This window comes from Gopherus evgoodei, chromosome 1, assembly GCF_007399415.2.
Source record: "Gopherus evgoodei ecotype Sinaloan lineage chromosome 1, rGopEvg1_v1.p, whole genome shotgun sequence".
Lineage (NCBI taxonomy): Eukaryota > Metazoa > Chordata > Testudines > Testudinidae > Gopherus > Gopherus evgoodei.
In genome coordinates, this window is record NC_044322.1 from 228,866,603 (window position 1) to 228,881,467 (window position 14,865).

The 14,865-nt window shown below is 40.1% G+C and overlaps 1 pseudogene; it reads left to right on the plus strand.

Annotated features, from left to right (window-relative positions):
* Positions 1–14,865, plus strand: part of LOC115637470 — a 28,203-nt pseudogene that overhangs the window by 12,524 nt on the left and 814 nt on the right.

Sequence of the window (14,865 nt, forward strand, 5' to 3'; positions counted from 1 at the left end):
AGCCCAGCCCCTTTGAGCTGGACACTACCCTGACCCCATCTCCCCACATCCCTGAGCCCAGCCCCTGTGAGCTGGGCACCCCTGAACCCAGAGCCCAGCTCCCCATCCAGCCCTGGGCAACAGCAGCACCACCCCTAGGCAGCGAGAGCGCATTGGTACCAACCATCACAATCACCCATCATCTGACTATTACAGCTTTTAATGTTTTAAAATAATGTATTTAGTGTATTTTCAAATTATTACAAGTTAATTTTTGAATGCATTTCACTAGTTATTTTTTATATTTCCTAATACATGTTACTATAGTATTGCAAATGTTTTATGGAAGGGCCCCCCAATTTTGCTTTGCCCAAGGCCCCCTGAATCCTCTGGGCAGCCCTGTCTGAGTTTTAAGCCCTGCTGCTGTGTTTTGCCTGCAACAGGCAGCCCTAAGCCTATGAGTGATCCCCATAGCAGCTGCCTGAAGAAGTGGTTGGGGGAATCATGTAGAAGGAGCATGATATTTATTTGAGTTCTCTCCTCATGGAGGCTGTGCTCCACTTGGTGCAGGACAGCAGTCTCAGCAGGACTCTAGGCCCAGCACCTTGCCTCAGTTTGTAGACTTGTACTGCACCCATCACCGGGCTCAGTCTGGCACCATTACCCCTCACCGATGCCCAAGAAGCAGTCAAAAAAGTTGGATGGACTGATTAGGTTAGTTGTGCTGTTGCTTGGCCAGTGTAGAGACCACTGAATGCATAATATTCCTGTATGATGTTCTGTCCTGAGCACAATTGGCACGTTATGAGGTAGTGCCTGTGAGGGACAGGTGTCTGTTTATGTCATCCAGCCATCATGTCTTAGGTCTTCTGGGCGGGGGGGGGAGGGGGGAGCTTTTCCATCCTGCTTTCATTGGATCAAAGTCAAAGATTATTTTCACAGGGAAGTTAGTAGGCATTTAGAGCAGATGAACATACCACCACAGAGAGCACTTGGCAACCATTTGAGTGTGTGTGACCTATTTAGTTAGAAAATGGAATTTTTCATTCAAATTGAGTTTGTACCATTTGATGTTTTTAATCATTTGGAGGTGCATGGCTAGTTAGGCAGAATGGGTTCCGCAGCACTCCCAGTCAGATTTTGATATGAAGGAAGGACGTATACATGACTAAAAAAGGTGTATTTCTGATTACAATCAACATTGCTTAATTTTAAGGGAAAGTCATCTTGATCTCTTAATCAATATTTATGTCAAACAGTTGATGAAATTCAAATAGTTAATTATAGTAAGTGGCATGCATTCTCTATACTTTACTTTTAATAGTGAACAAGAAAAAGGACTGATAGGAATACAATTTCATTTTTTTTTCGTTTACAGTTGATGCAGCCTCATGGCAGATAAAAACAAAGGTCTAGGGCACAATTTTGTAAGCGGAAGGCTGATAAGAAAAAAGAAAAAAGAAAGCAAGAAGGTTCATTTCTGAAATATCTCCATCCACTGGCCAAAGATGAAGATAGTTCAATGTCAAAGGATCAAACAGAGGTGGAGGTGGAGGTGGGAGTTTCACAAGCTGAAGAAGAATTTGAAGAACATAATCTGAATATTGAAGACGAATCAAATGAGACACATGAGGATCAAACCTTGGAAGACTGTGAAAGTGAAAATGTCACTCGTTTGAATTTGAGCTTTAATGATCCTGCTACTTGGGCCAAATGTGATGATCAAGTCCAACAAATTCTGGTGGAACACAGTCCAGAACAAGTTCAGCAGTTCGATTTCCCCAAAGATAGTAAGCGAAGAAAATTCTCAACAATTCATTACAAACGTAGACTTGTTAATGGAGAAGAAATGTACCATCAATGGCTGCAGTATTCCACATCAAGTGATTCTGTCTTTTGCTTCTGCTGCAAGTTGTTTGGCAGTAGTACTATTGGCATATCATCTCTTTCTGAAAAAGGCTCAAGGGATTGGAAAAACATGTCTGCAATTCTTTCATGGCACGAGAAAAGCAGTGAACATTTGACGAATGTTCAGACATGGAAGGAACTTCAACTGCGATTGAAATACAAGAGAACAATTGATGAAGAACATTTGCGCTTGATTAAGCAAGAAGAAAAGTATTGGCTGAAAATACTAAAACTTCTGACTGCTTTAGTCAGAGTTCTTGGTGTGCAAAACCTGGCCTTTCGGGGAACACATGAAAAACTGCACACTTCTGGTAATGGGAATTTCCTCAAATTTGTCGAATATCTATCTTTGTTAGACCCACTTATGGATGAGCATCTTCGCAGGATTAAGGACCAGCAGATACATGTACCTTACCTAGGGAAAGACATGCAGAATGAGCTTATTCAGCTTCTATCCAATGCCTTCAAACAAAAAATCCTAGCATCTGCTCATGCTGCAAAATACTTTTCAATCATTCTAGATTGTACACCAGATGCAGGCCACGTTGAACAAATGACCATGATCATTCGGTTTGTGGATAGGCCTACTTCAGAGACTGAGAATGAGACTGAATCAGTATGCATAAAGGAACACTTCTTGGGATTTGTGTCGCTTACGGAGACAAATGGAGCTGGTATGACAGAAACTATTCTTCACCAGTTAGAAGAGATGTCACTGCCTATAGAAAACTTGCGTGGTCAAGGCTACGACAATGGGAGCAATATGAAAGGGAAAGAAAATGGTGTCCAGCGAAGAATTTTGGATATTAATTCATGAGCCTTTTTCGTTCCTTGCAGTGCACATTCGTTGAATTTGGTTGTTAATGATGCTGCAAAGTGTTGCTTGGAGGCAACTGCCTTCTTTGAATTAGTTCAAAGTGTGTATGTGTATTTCTCAGCTTCTACAAATCACTGGGAAGTTCTAACATGCCACGTATCTAATCTCACAGTTAAACCATTAAGTGAAACAAGATGGGAAAGTCGAATCGATGCCTTGAAACCTCTTCGCTATCAGCTTGGTGACATCTATGATGCTCTGGTAGACATCTATGAAGACACTACTCTGACAGGATGATCTGGCAATACATCACGAGTTGATGCAAAGGCTCTTACAAATGCCATTTCTAGTTTCAAGTTTCTTGTTTCTCTTGTTTTGTGGTATGACATATTGTTTGAGATCAACATAACTAGCAAACAACTTCAGGCAAAAGAATTTGATATATGTGATGCCATTAATCAACTTGGAGAAACCAAGAAGTTTCTTGTGGTCTGCAGAAGTGACGCAGCCTTTGAGAAAATATTGGTAGATGCAGGTGAACTTGCGGAGGAGTTGGATGTACCAGCACTTTTTGAACCAGATCCAATCCGTATTAGAAAGAAGAGGAAGCAATTCACATATGAAGCAGATGACGAACCTATTTATGATCCAAAAGAAAAATTCAAAATGAACTTTTACTTTGCAGTCGTTAACACAGCAATACATTCGATTGAAGAAAGATTCACATTGATGCAGCAAATTAGTTCAGTATTTGGCTTCATATATGATGTTTACAGTTTGCAAAATAAAACACCAAAGCAAATTATGGAACATTGCTTGAATCTGGAGAAAGCTTTGCAACATGGTGAATCCAAAGATATTGATGCCTTTGACCTGTGCAATGAATTGCAAGCTATTGCAAGACAAGTCCAAAGGAGTTCATCACTGCAAGATGTATTGAATTTCATATGGGAAAATAAGCTGACAGATAGTGTCCCTAACATAGTTATTGCTCTTCGCATCCTCTTGACCGTCCCAGTTTCTGTGACCAGTGGTGAGCGAAGCTTCTCAAAGCTCAAGTTGATAAAAACATACATGTGAACATCAATGTTGCAACAAAGACTTGTTGGGCTATCTACCTTGTCAATAGAACATGACATTGCTCTCAGCATTGACTTGGAGGAACTTGTTTCTAAATTTGCTAAACTTAAAGTGCGGAAACATAAATTCTAAATTATAACATGTTACTCTGTGACCATGTATTGTGTATAATGTATGTGATTTTGGGGGTGGGGGTGGGGGGGCAAGATGGAGTTTCGCCTAGGGCACAAAATATCCTTGCACCGGCCCTGCTCCCCTGGAGATGTGTCCCCAGTGCTAGTAGGCATGTAACCTCTGCTTCTGCATTGTGTGCCAGTGCTCAGCTTGGCTTCTGTAGGGAAGGATGATATGTCACCAAGATGCAAGCAGAATGGAGTTGTGGTGCTTCAGGTCAAGTGTTAGCTACCTGTAGCCCCTTGCACACCTAGGACCTGTCTAAACATTTGGAAGAATTCAAAATTTGCTCTCTTCTGACTTCTTTCAGGTCTTCTTCATTCTGCGCAAGAAGCCTGAGCAGGTGACTTTCCTACATGTGTATCATCATGGCACCATGCTTTTCAACTGGTGGGCTGGTGTCAAATACGTGCCTGGAGGACAGGGTAAGCTTCATTTCACTGGGCATACTCTGTCTCCGTCTCTCTTGTTCTGGAGATAATGTGAACCCTGCATCTTGACTGGCTAGTGGACAGAAACCTCACTGCCCATTATCCGCTTTGGTAGTGAGAGACGAGGGTATCACGAGTGACACCTGTTGGGTGCTTTTTTGGACTGTCCTGTCCACCTCTAGATTGTTCTAATCACTGTCTCATCCAGGACAAGACTGCCCCATTCACTGCCCGGACAGAAATGAGAACACCAGGTTCAAGGCCTAAGTTTGTACCTACCTGTTTTCCTTCCCAGAGCAGGACTGCCCTCATTCTCTGTTCAGATAGGATCTGTCCTATTCACTGTTGTGCCTGGATTCAGACTGTTACATTCACTTTCCAGCTCATATCTAGACTATTCCCCACTCCCTGTCTAGCCTGGCTGCCCCTCTCACTAACCCATCCTAATGCACAATGCTAGAACTATAAAGCCAAGTTTGGCATAGGAATTCATGGTGCTTTTGCATTGGAAGCAGTTTTGTAAAAGGCCTTGATATCTGAGTGATTTGCAATATCTAATCCAGCATTCCCTCTTCTGTCTTTGGACCTCCCGTCTGTCCCTTCTAGAAACCAGTCATGGCTGCAGCCCACACACAGGGAGCAGGGTGGCACAGAGTGCTCCTTGGATTGTGTGAGATGGTATAGGATGAAGGGTCATGTTTCTAGGGCATTCAGGAACTGAAGGGTGTCACACATGTATGGGTCACAAGGGGACAATATTTTGGACATGTCATCTAGGGGACTGTATCTGTCAGTACAGGAGGATGAGTCTCATAGACTCTGTGTGCCTTGTTCTTCCTGCCTTCCTGTATTCTCTATCCTACAGCCTTCTTCATTGGGATGTTGAACTCCTTTGTGCACATCTTCATGTACCTGTATTACGGGCTGGCCAGCCTGGGACCACAAATGCAGCACTAAATGTGGTGGAAACGCCATCTCACCATCCTGCAGCTGGTAATTTATTTCATTTACCCCTTCCCGCTCCAGACCTGGATAGGGTTGCACCAGTTTTCTGTCTATCCCCTCCCTGGCTCTCTCATCCCTGGTCTAACCTACTGGAATGGCCATCTCCCTAGATGTCCTACTGCAACTGATCAGGGAGAAGTCTGGGTTGAGTGGTACTCAGGAGTAAGCAAGGAGACATTTCAATACCTACAGTGACTTTTTCCGGACAAGCCTTATCCCCGTGAGGGGAAGAAAACAGACAGAAGACTTTTACACTTCCGTTACCCTCCCCACCCCAACTTATAAAAGAGTTTTCTGCATCGCAGCATAGTACATTTCAGCCAGAGACTCTGGGGAAAGATCATGCCAATCACTGATTCCTCATCAGGAATACTTGACTTCTTGTGTATGATAGCTGGCTCCATACCCCACCTTCTCCCCACTCCCTAAAGTCCTTAACAAGTAGCTTGATTTTGTGTGTGTGGAAGTGTTGAGTGATCACTGAAGTTTGTGGGTGCTGTGGTTGTCCAGTAACTGTGGAAATCAGACCTCCTTTTATTTTGATTCCTTAGTATGGATTTAGATTGTATGCACCCAGATTTAAAAAACAAAACAAAAAACAAATATCAGGCCTTAGCTCCTTCTAGATTGTTTTTTCTTGGTTTTCTCCTTTTCTCATCTCTGAGGATGTGGCAAATCCTGACATTTCAACCGTGTGTTTCTCTGGTTGCTTAAGGCTACAACATAAAAAGAAATAGTCCAGAGAAGGGCAATGATTAGAGCCATGTGCCTGGGGGAGCAGGGAGTTAATTCCATACAAAGAGAGATTATGAAGACTAGGATTATTTAGTTACTGAAGAAGAGTAAGAGGAGATGCTGTAAAGTTAAAAAAGCCTGGTTCAGAGCTCTTATTTACCCTGTGCTGTAATACAGGGACAAGAAGGCACTGCATGAATGAAAGATTAAAAAATACAGAACAGAGCAAAGGAAATTCATGTTCACACAACATACATTCAATGTATAGGACTCCACGCTGCGAGATATTAAGGCGAATGGCTTAGTAAGATAAAAAACAGATGGATGCTTATATGAATAAGACTAACAGCTGCAGTTACACTTGCCGAGCTAAAATATAAAGGACTCTCAATCCAGATGCTTAAAGGTATAATCTGAACACCATCTGGTGAAAGGAAGGATTCTCCATACTCTCAAACACCTAACCCAAAGCATCAGTTACTGGACAGTAGCAGAGAAGGGACACAACAGAAGACTGACTAGTTGTCTGCTCTTGTATGGCATAGGGCGCGATACTATACTTTATGAACTAATTTCCTGCTTCCCTGTGGCAGTGGGCAGGATCCAGTACTTCATAGACCCATGATATCCTTCAGTATGGTAGAAGCTGAATATTGCACTTGGTGAATAAATGGTTTCCTCCATTATGGTGGGAGATAGGATATCTGACCTACTCCAGCCTAAAAGAAGGCTTGTTCTGGACTGAGTGGACCAGTCTGTTGTGATGTGGCTAGTGGAGGGATGCTGGACTGGATGGACCGATAGTCAGTTGTAGCTTGACTATTTTGCTATGTAGCATCTCTAATCCTACTTCTGTTTTTCTTTCTCCCCTGGCAGTGCCAATTTGTGGCCATCGCCGTTCACTCCTCCTATAACCTCTTCACAGAGTGCCCATTCCCTGATGGCTTCAATGTTGCAGTCTTCCTCTACATCCTCAGCCTCATTGTTCTTTTCCTAAACTTCTACTACTGGACCTACATCAGGAGGAAGTGGGAGAAACTAACATGAAGGAAAGGGGCATGGTCTGAGGACATTGCTGGAATTCACATATACTCCACTGCCTCTACCTCAATTCCACTTAGAAGGTGCATTTGGAGAGGTTGAGGGAGGATCATGCAAGCAGATTCTTGGTTGCTTTATTGTTATCAGTTGCGAAGGGAAAAGGAACTAGAGGGCTCAGAAGACAAGTAATGGGGTACTGAGGTGTTTGCTTATTGAACATAGATAATGATAGTCATCAACATTTGGAGTCCTGTGTGAAACTGGCTGTTTTGTCTCAGGTCCAGTGCTACTGGGTTAGTGTCCAAAGTACAGTTGGCATATTTGTTATGAGTAACAGCAGAGGTCAGGAACTCACTGGGATTTGAGAATGTATTAGCTTGTCATCCCTCCATATCAGGGAGCACATATTCTATCTCCATATTCCCTCCATATCCGGAGCACACGAACAGAGAGTAGACTTCATCCTGCTCTCTCTTTCACAGGTGTGTAACCCCACTGACTTCAGTATAAGTGAGAGGAGAGTCAGGTACTCACCACAGGAAACTTGCTCTGCTGCTGCACCTGCTCTCTGGCTCAACAAAGGGCATCGGTCTCCAGAGCTGTCAGCCCAGCACTAACATTCACCCTAAGTAAGAAATTAATGTGATGAAGGAAAATGTATTAACATACCATTTTCTGCCTTGAATGTATTTATCTTTTGATTATTGTTGCAACACTAAAGAAATAACTTTTTAGTAGGGCTGTCAAGCGATTAAAAAAATGAATCATGATTAATCACACGATTAATCACACTGTTAAACCATAATATAATTATTATTGAATACCATTTATTTAAATATTTGTTGATGTTTTCTACATTTTCAAATATATAGATCTCAATTACAACACAGAATACAAAGTGTACAGTGCTCACTTTACATTTATTTTTATTACAAATATTTGCACTGTAAAATAACAAAAGAAATAGTATTTTTCAATTCACCTAATACAAGTACTGTAGTATAATTTCTTTATCATGAAAGTTGAACATAAAAATATAGACTTGTGTACAAAATAACTGCATACAAAAATAAAACAATGTAAAATTTTAGAGCCTGCAAGTTCACTTAGTCCTATTTCTTGTTCAGCCAGTCACTCAGACAAACAAGTTTGGTTACATTTGCAAGAGATAATGCTATCTGCTTCTTGTTTACAATATCACTTGAAAGTGAGAAGAGGCATTCTCATGGCACCGTTGTAGCCGACACTGTAAGATATTTACAACATCCTAGGATATATTATCAGGAGTGTTGTAAGCAAGACAAAAGAAATAATTCTTCCACTCTACTCAGCACTGATAAGACCTCAACTGGAGTATTGGGTCCAGTTCTGGGCACCACATTTCAGGAAGGATATGGACAAATCGAAGAAAATCCAGAGAAGAGCAACAAAAATGATAAAAGTTCTAGAAAACATGCCCTATGAGGGAAGATTGAAAAAATTGGGTTTGTTTAATCTGGAAAAGAGAAGACTGAGAGGGGACATGATAACAGTTTTCAAGTACATAAAAGGTTGTTACAAGGAGGAGGGAGAAAAATTATTGTTCTGAACCTCTGAGGATAGGACAAGAAGCAATGGTCTTAAATTGCAGCAAGGGAGGTTTAGGTTGGACATTAGGAAAAACTTCTTAACTATGAAGTGGTTAAGCAATGGAGTAAATTGCCTAGGGACCTTGTGAAATCTCCATCACTGGAGATTTTTAAGAGCAGGTTAGACAAACATCTGTCGGGAATGCTCTAGATAATACTTAGTCCTGCCATGAGGCAGGGGACTGCACTAGATGACCTCTCAACATCCCTTCCAGTCCTATGATTCTATGCTTCACACCTCGTCCCTCTCAGATATTTGGAAGGCACTTCAGATTCTTAAACCTTGAGTCAAGTGCTGTAGCTATCTTTCAAAATTTCACATTGGTACCTTCTTTGTGTTTTGTGAAATCTGCAGTGAAAATGTTCTTAAAACGAACAACATGTGCTGGGTCATTATCCGAGACTGCTATAACATGAAATATATTGCAGAATGCGGGTAAAACAGAGCGGGGGACATACAATTCTCCCCCAAGGAGTTCAATCACAAATATAATTAATTTATTAATTTTTTAACAAGTGTCCTCAGCATGGAAACATGTCCTCTGGAATAATTGCCGAACTATTAAGGGGCATACGAATGTTTAGCATATCTGGCACATAAATACTTTGCAATGTCAGCTACAAAAGTGCCATGCAAATGCCTGTTCTCACTTTCTGGTGACATTGTAAACAAGAAGAAGGCAGCATTATCTCCTGTAAATGTAAACAAACCTGTTTGTCTTAGCAATTGGCTGAACAAGAAGGAGGACTGAGTGGAGTTGTAGGCTCTGAAGTTTTACATTATTTTGTTTTTGAGTGGTCATGTAACAAAAAAAAAATCTTTATCAGTAAGTTGCACTTTCATGACAAAGAGATTGCACCACAGACTTGTATGAGGGGAATTGAAAAATATTATTTCTTTTGTTTATCATTTTACAGTGCATAAAATAATCAAATGTAATAAATAATACACACTTTGATTTCAATTACAACACAGAATACTATATATATATATATATATATATATATATATATATATAAACCATCCAAAATATTTAATACATTTCCATTGGTATTCTATTGTTTAATAGTGTGATTAACACTGTGATTAATTGTGATTATTTTTTTAATCGTGATTAATTTTTTGAGTTAATCGCATGAGTTAACTGCTGTTAATCAACCACTCTGCTTTTTAGCAATGAAGCCCAATGGGAATTGCTCAGTTCTTAGAGCAGGCAGAAAATCTTTACTTTTCCCATTTATAATTTTTGTTACTGATTATTATTACCATTACTTATTTTTTCCACTCAGAAGTGGAAGAGATTTAGACTAACATTGATAACCGCCTACACTATTAAATCGTACTGTTACATAAAATCCCATATAAGGCTCGATCCTCAGTTTGTATAAATTGTCACAGATCCTTTGAAAGTCAATGCTGCTGTACATCAGCTGTGACATGTGGGTGGGATTTTCTAAAATAGCCTGCATGGCTCTTTAGTGCTTCTAAGTCACTTAGGGTCCGTTTCATTTCCAAAGATATTTAAGCATTTTAAGATGTAGCTAGTATCTAGTGGGATTTTCAAAGCATCTAGGTGCTTAACTGAAAGTAATTTAAATGGAAGTTAGACACCTTTGGAAATCCCATCCATAGCCCACAAATGACAAACCTTAATTTACTGCAATCTAATGTTCTTGTTAAAAACTTGCAGAGTGTTTGCCAAAGGGTGATTTTTCATTGCTGAATCACAGATTTCTGAAATTAGAGTTTTCTAATCTGATTTCTAACATACCCATAACAATGCTATACCAAATATATCCCTGATATATCTAGGTGCTATGGTCAGATAATAATAGTACAGTAATAGTAATAATAATTAATATTAAGCGAGTACAACTTGGCTGCTGCTGACTTGACTGCCACTACACATTGAGTGGATATTTTCAGAGAACTGTCTACAATGACTCCAAGATCTCTTTCTTGGGTGGTAACAGCTAATTTAGACCTCATCATTTTATATGTGTAGTTGGGATTATGTTTGCCAATGTCCATTACTTTGGATTTATCAAAATTGAATTTCATCTGCCATTTTGTAATCCAGTTACCCAGTTGTGTGAGATCCTTTTGTAGCTCTTCACAGTTTGTTTTGGCCTTAACTATCTTGAGTAATTTTGTATCATCTGCAAATTTTGCCACCTCGCTGTGATCTGGAAAAAGAGATAAATTTATGAATATGTTGAATAGGACTGATCCCAGTACAGACCCCTAGGGGACACCATTATTTACCTCTCTCCATTCTGAAAACTGACCATTTATTCCTACCCTTTGTTTCCTATCAATTAACCAGTTACCAGTCTCTGAGAGGACCTCCCCTCTTATCCCATGACAGCTTACTTTGCTTAAGAGCTTTTGGTGAGGAACCTTGTCAAAGGTCTTCTGAAAATCTAAGTACACTATATTCACTGGATCCCCCTTGTCCACATGCTTGTTGACCCCCTCAAAAAATTCTATTAGATTGGTGATTTCCCTTTTCAAAAAACATGTTGACTCTTACCCAACAAATTATGTTAATCTATGTGTCTGACAATTCTGTTCGTTACTATAGTTTTTACCAGTTTGCCCAGTACAAAAGTCAGGCTTACTGGCCTATAATTGCCACGATCACCTCTGGGGCCCTTTTTAAAAATTGGCATCACATTAGCTATCCTCAAGTCATTTGGTACAGAAGCCGATTTAAATTATAGCTTACAAACTACAGTTAGTAGTTCTACAATTTCACATTTGAGTTCCTTCAGAACTCTTGAGTGAATACCAACTGGTCCTGGTAACTTATTACTGTTTAATTTTATCAATTTATTCCAAAACCTCCTCTAATGACACCTCAATCTGGGACAGTTCCTCAGATTTTTTACCTAAAAAGAATGTCTCAGGCTTGGGAATCTCCCTCACATCCTCAGCCATGAAGATTGATGCAAAAAATTAATTTAGTTTCTCTGCAATGGCTTTATCATCCTTGAGTGCTCCTTTAGCATCTCAGTCATCCAGTGGGCTCACTTGTTGTTTAGCAGGCTTCCTGCTTCTGATGTACTTAATTTTTTTTTCTATTACTTTTTGAGTGTTTGGCTAGCTGTTCTTCAAATTCTTTTTTGGCTTCCCAATTATATTTTACACTTCACTTGCCAGAGTTTATGTTCCTGTCTATTTTCCTTACTAGGATTTAACTTCCATTTTTTAAAGGGTGCCTTTTTGCCTCTCACTGCTTCTTACACTTTGGTGTTTAGCCATGGTGGCACTTTTTGGTTCTCTTACTGTATTTTTTAATTTGGGATATACTTCTAAGTTGAGCCTCTTTAAAACGTTTCCATGCACCTTCTGACGCTGTACCTTTTAATTTCTGTTTAACTAATGTCCTCATTTTTATGTAGTTCTCCATTCTGAAACTAAATGTTGCTGTGTTGGGATGTTTTTCCCACCATAAGGATGTTACATTTAATTATATTATGGTCACTATTACCAAGCGGTCCAGCTATATTCACTTCTTGGACCAGATCCTATAGCTCCACTTAGGACTAAATTAGCGATCATGAAGTCTTTATTTGCAGTATTCAACTTTTGAAATTTAAACTGGGTGATTAAAGTTATTATCAGAGTTGGGCATCCTGTCAGGTGGTAACAGCTGAAACTTAACAGTAGAGGTTTATTCTTCCGGCATTTTTTCTTTTAAAAAAAAAAGGCAAAAAATGTGAATTTCCCTTTAATGTCATGTCCCTAGAGTTAAAGATTACATCACAGTAATATACTGTAAGTAGCAAAAGGATGGAGATTAAAAAAATCAGGCACGTGTTTGCAAGTCGGAATGATTCATGCTCTTTGGTGGAGGCCAAAGCTTTGAGAGTGGATTGGAAAATACCCTGTAACAGCTGGATTTGTAATAGTCCCTAGGCCCGATCCTGCTTTTTCTAAAATCAGTGACAAAACTCCCATAGACTTCAGTGGGAGCAGGATGATATTGAAATATGGCCTGTACACAAGATAGTACCTAGAAGCACCACTCTAGTCTAATAGATGGTCTTGTTTTTAATTTTTTTCTATTTCTTTCTTTTTGTTTTAAGAGGCAGGGTGGGCCAGTGCGTAAGACACTGGATTGAGAAATCTGCATTCTATTGCCAGTGCTGCAGCTAAATTCTTGTGTGATATTGGACAAATCAATTCATATCTATGTACCTCCATTTTCCCCTTTGTAAAATGGGTCTCATTAGGTCTTCTTTTGTATGCACCTTGAGCTCTCTGGAGAAAAATCACTATATAAGTGTATGCAAGTGGCCTGATTTCCAGAAGTCCTGGGCACTCACTGCTGCTCTTCAAGTCAAGGGGAGCTGGGGTCTTGGCACTTCTGGAAAATAAAGCTGCTTTTTTTCTGTGTGCCTAAAAAATGTCCACGTTTAGACATTTTGGCCATAATGCACCAAATTAACCAGAAAATTAGCCTAATGTTCAGTTTAAGAAAGAAAATATCCCTGAGGAATTATAATCTTAATCAAAGCAAAATACAGAAAATAAAATAAATCTTGCTTTTAAATCTTTTCCATATACTACAATATATGACGGTAAAGTGCTAAAGGACGTGTGCATTAATTCTAGGGAAATATAAAGGATAGGAACACCAGCTGGCTTTGTTATAATTCTCAGAGCTTTTCAGCTATTATCAATGTATGTGATGCAGTGTACAGTCCAAAAGCAAAGGAATGAATCTACACAGCAGTTTTCTGCATCTCATTGGATGAAGAGGGTAATTTAGTAGATTGGCACATGAAATAAATAAAAAATCAGTGGCACAGAAATACACATCTGCACAGCTTACATTAAAATGGATCAGGCACACACTATAGATAGAACAGTGAGAATGTCTTGAATTCATTAATGAATTTCTTTGTGGATTAGACCTTGATGGAGAAAGTGCTCAAATACAGATGTTTACTGTGATTTGTCAATGGCCTTCTACTTAATCCTCTTGAATAGGAAATAAGAGTCACACAGGGGTCTCCCTCAGGGACTATGGCAGTTTGCAGAAACTCACTCTCTCTCTGTGGCCTGAATCATCACAACACAGGATCAAGCTGCTGGAGGATTAGCAAAGGGAGGGCATGGATTTGCCTTTAACCGCTTCAGCAGCTTCTCTGCTTCAAATGGCTTCCTTACCCAGGAGGGACATGTTATTTATACGTTAGCTGTGGCATGAATGGAGAGGAAACAAGGGGGAAGGTATGGTAGATAACCACTTCCACAGCTGACCCTGCCCCCCACTCCACCTACCAGTGGAGGCCCATTCTCCTACTCCAACCCCTACACCAGCTGAAGTCAATGGTAAAAGCTGATCAACATCAAGAGAGATCTCAGCAGGGCTAGTTACAGCTCAGTGTTATGTATTTCTAGGGTGATGCACCTTTGCAGCACTAGTGAGGATGGGATGCATCAAGGGGAAGAGCACATGGGCACACAGGTAAATGAAACTGGAAGCAGCTAGTCTCCCCAAGATGATTCATAGCCAAGAAAACAAAATTATTTGTGTATGTGTCCAGAGTGTGGGGCTGGGCAGGGAGCATCTGAGGGTACGTCTACACTACAGGATAAATTCGAATTAGCTTAAACCGATTTTACAAAACAGATATTATAAAGTCAATTGTGCGCGTCCACACTAGGCACATTAATTCGATGGTGTGCGTCCGTGGTCCGAGGCTAGCATCGATTTATGGAGCAGTGCACTGTGGGTAGCTACTGTAAAATAATGAGGCCAATAACGTCGATTTGCGTCCACACTAATCCTAAATCGATATAGTAATATCGATTTTAGCGTTACTCCTCTCATTTTGTAGGAGTACAGAAATCAATTTAAAGAGCCCTTTAAATCTATATAAAGAGCAGTGTAGTGTGGACGGGTGCAGCGTTAAATCGATTTAACGCTGTTAAAATCGGTTTAACAGCGTAGTGTGGACCAGGCCTGAGCTGTGCAAAAGGCTGGGGTTTGGGGTTGTTGTGTTTTTTTGGTTCATTGGAAATTCTAAAAAATTTTAAAAACACACACACACA